We start from the raw sequence: 4,532 nt of genomic DNA on the forward strand, positions 1-4,532 counted from the left end.
CAACGCCGGGTCATGCTCTGTAGTTGGTTTCTTCAGGGAGGTCATATCCGCCGGGTCAACATTATATTGATAAAATTTGAGTTTTTCCGCTGCACAGGCAGACTCAGCATAAGCCGCGTCGCCTTCTTCACATTCCAAGGCTACCTTTCGACTTCCATGCACAGTGATGGTGCCCTTGTGACCCGGCATCTTGAGCTGCAAATAAACATAACACGGCCGTGCCATGAACTTAGCATAAGCTGACCGCCCAAACAGAGCATGATATAGGCTCCTGATTTTGACCACTTCAAACGTTAATTTCTCAGCCCTGGAATCATATTCGTCTCCAAAGGCCACCTCCAGTTCAAGTTTTCCAACTGGGTAAGCCGACTTACCAGGAACCACTCCATGGAAAACGGTGTTGGATGTCCTCAAATTCTTATCAGTCAACCCCATGCGTCGAAAGGTCTCATAATAAAGGATATTGATGCTACTACCTCCGTCCATGAGTACCTTAGTGAATTTATATCCACCAACCTGAGGTACTACCACCAAAGCTAACTGACCCGGATTATCGACCCGTGGAGGGTGATCCTCTCTGCTCCATAAAATGGGCTGCTCCGACCACCTCAAGTAACGAGGAACTGCCGGTTCAACAGAATTCACGGCCCTCTTATGAACCTTCTGCTCGCGTTTGCATAAGCTAGTGGTGAACACGTGATACTGCCCACTATTCAACTTCTTTGGATTACTTTGATAACCCGACTGCTGCTGCTGTTGGTCTCCTTAACCAGACTGCTATTGATTATAGCCGCCTTGATGTCCCTGAAAGCCGGAACTTGAACCACCACCCGGGCCATGAAAACTGCCAGCCCCTGAGCCGCCGCCAGACCCATGACTGCCATCAAAAGTGTTGGAATTCTTAAACGCCTTCATGATCGCATAATCTTTCCACAGGTGTGTGGCGGGCCGCTCTCGGGTGCCGTGTCTCGGGCAGGGCTCATTAAGTAGCTGCTGAAGAGATGGGCCTGACCCGCCGGATTGAGGCGGCTTACCCTTACGTCTCTGATTGTTACCTTGCGCATTGGCGTTGGCCACAAACTCCGGGTTACCATCCGCCTTACGCTTATTGGCTCCTTGATTCATCGGGTTATGCTGCTGACCCTTTCCATTGCCGTTCTTCTTTCCCTTCCCAGTCTTTTCCTCATCAGACGCGGGATCCTTGGTACTATCAGAGTCGGCATATTTGACTAAAGCCACCATCAGCGTACCCATATCGTTGCAATCACGCTTAAGGCGCCCCAGTTTATACCTCAGCGGCTCAAAACGACAATTCTTCTCCAACATGAGGACTGCAGAACCGACATCCATCTTGTCAGATGAATGTATTATCTCCTTGACCCGGCGTACCCAATGAGTCGTAGATTCACCCTCCTCCTGTTTACAATTTGTCAAGTCCACAATCGACATAGACTGCTTGCAAGTGTCTTTGAAGTTCTGGATAAAACGGGCTTTTAGTTCTGCCCATGAACCAATGGAATTGGGTGGCAAACCCTTTAACCAGGACCGGGCTGTTTCATCTAACATCATGGTGAAGTACTTAGCCATCGCCGCGTCGCTGACTTCCAATAAGTCCATAGCCATCTCATAACTTTCGATCCAAGCTCCGGGCTGCAAGTCGGCCGTTTAATTTGGCACCTTTCGAGGTCCCTTGAAGTCCTCGGGTAGGCGCACATTACGCAAAGCCGGTACCAAACAGGGAACACCACCGGTTCTAGTGGCTACTCCTATCTCAACAGAAGTCGTCGGATATTCTGGAAAATCCTGACGAGCCGCCTGTTGAGCCGCTAGCTGAGCCGCCCGCTCGTTCTCCTGGCGTATTCGGTCTTGTACCGGGTTATGGCCACCGGGTTGGTTGCGGCACTGAGCATTGCTTGACAAGGCCTCAGATTCCATGTGCAGGCTGTAACTTGGGCTCCGGTTCTGACTAGGCGGTGCTAACCAAGGCGAAGGAGTTGAATGAATCATGTCCCGGCTGTAAGAATAGGTCTCTTGCTGAGCCAAGGCCGTCTGGAGAAGTTCTCTGACCCTCCGGGTCTCCATCGCTGTCGGGTCATCACCGTCCACGAGAAGAGCCGCCAAACGCGCCGAAGCCGCGATTAAGTTCTCCATGGGGTTGGAAAAGTGACCCGGCAGTATCGGCACATAACGCAGTGGTGCCATGCTCCCATGGGGAGGTGGCATCTCTCGAGGCTAAGCCGGTCCTCCTTCTCCGGCTGTCATAAACTGATTGGTCTTTGGCGGTTACTTGGGTTGGCTCCGGGTGTAGCAAAAAGAACCTGAGGGTCGTAATTCGGAGGTAAATGGGACTGGGTTTTCTGATGTCTCCTCCTCATCACCTCATTGGACGCGTTTAAGCTCATCGTGAGTTGGTAGGCTTCTGACTGTAGCCGCTGCGCCTGGGCATCTAGAGCCGCCCGCTCTATGGCTAGTCTAGTATCCTCAGCTGCCAAGGCCTCCTTGGCCTGAGCTATCTCCTCACGCACTTGGGCCACCTCCGCGTCATTATCATCTTTGTTTGCAGGGATAACCGCGGCGGTTAACAGGGCTGTAAGCTTGTCCATGAGGTCTATCAGCACCTGAGCCGGCGGGCGCACAGGGCCTCCTGCCCCAGCTGCCCCTGTTCTGGATGTTATCGCCGTAGCGGCCATAGAATTTTGGCCGGGTTGAGTCCCAGCCATGAAGACTCCTGTCCATCTTAGCGGCTCATAGGGGGTCCGGAATACTGGTGCCATTGGAACAGCCCCTAGGCACGCCATCTTGGACTTGGTATAGCGAATCTGTTGAACCGGCGGACGAACCATCGCCTGAGCGGACAGTCGTCTCACCACCATCTTCAGATCCTTCAGAGAGTTCCTCTCCGTGGATGCAGCCCACGAAGGCACGCTTCATTACCGGTTAAACTCGGGCCTTCCTTGCATGCTGAGCCGTCTCGACGAGGTCGGTGCAGTTGTCCGGCTCAGGGCCCGGCTCACCGATCCAGCCGATGAAGACGTGGATTCCACCGAAGGGGACCCGATACCCATACTCAATTGAGCCGGCGTCGGGCCCCCAGCCTTCGTCGTCGATGTAGATCTTGCCGCGACGACTCTTGGTCATCCGGCCCACTATGTATCCCTTGAGCCCTTTGAAGTTTCCCTTCAAGAACTCAAATCCACCATGTGCTGGCCCCATGGTGGGCGCCAACTGTCGTGGAATTGTCACGTCAGATGTCCTCGTGAAAGGACTTAGTTGTGGAGCCATCGCAACTAGGAAGCTTGAAGGGGTTGATTGGGACAAGGGACACGAGAGGTTTATACTAGTTCGGCCCCTTACGGTGAAGGTAAGGCCTATGTCTAGTTGGGTTGGTATTGATCTTTCGATGACCAGGAAGCAAAATACGCTATGCCCGGCTCTCGGTGAGTTGTTTCTTGCCCTAAGCCGCCAGCAGGTCGTCCCCTTATATACACGGGTTGACGCCCTGTGGCTTACAGAGTCCCGACCGGCTTATAAACAGTGTCCAGCTCGGTGACTAGTTAAATCTACCTTATGATACAAGTCATGCCATTGTGGCGGTTTACTACAACGGGCCTTAAGTCGCCTGTGGGCCTTAAGCCCTTTATTGAACCGCCAACTTCATGCTTGGTCTTGGGCTTCTTTCTGGTGAGTCTTCTTTGCGTAACCCGGCCCCTCCTGGGCGGCTTACACAAATAGTTATATCCCCAACACAAGTCCTGTCCATTTGTTAGACATACAAATTAGATCTTCTACTAGATATTACAGGAAAAACATATATGCTTTTTTATGAAGTCCAGAAAAAAAATACCTACGTCGATGTCTAAAGCTATGGCAAGATATTAGGACGAGCAGATCTAAGTAACGAAATATATGTAAAGCTAATTCAGCAAACAGATTTGAGTGCTAAATTATAGCAGGCTATTTCAGCAGTCAATGAGGCTGAGCACACAATCATCAAACTATCGATGGCCATCGCAGCAACAAAGATCGAGTATAAAATGGTGTAGAGCTATTTCACCTAATAGATTGGCTACTAGACCATGGCAATCTATGTCACAATAAATATATGGCAGGATATTTTAGCAACTAATCAGCCTTGGCATGCCATCTCAGCTAAGCAGATTGAGTGCAAAACAATGCAAGGAAGCTTCTTAAGCAGAGCATATTGACTGTAAACTACTTCGGCAAACAGTGAGATTAACAGCGTCTATCAGCTAACATTCAGCGCTACACCGACATGAACGAGGCCTCAGTCTAGAATGTGCATACCGTGGGAGAAGCTGACCGCCGTGCGTCTGCACATGAACGTCGCCAGCGGTGGCGGCGCTGACCTCCGTGTGCCTCCAGAAGAACGTAGCCAGCAGTGGCGGCGCGACTAGAGAACGACAGTCTACGAGAGTGTACTGTGGGAGCAAGAGGATCACCGTGCGTCCCCTCGACGAACCAGCGCCGATGTATCGGCGCGGCGAGGAGGGTGGTTTTGGCGGAGCGAATGG

Source organism: Triticum dicoccoides, chromosome 7B (genome assembly GCF_002162155.2).
Source record: "Triticum dicoccoides isolate Atlit2015 ecotype Zavitan chromosome 7B, WEW_v2.0, whole genome shotgun sequence".
In the NCBI taxonomy this organism is placed as follows: Eukaryota; Viridiplantae; Streptophyta; class Magnoliopsida; order Poales; family Poaceae; genus Triticum; species Triticum dicoccoides.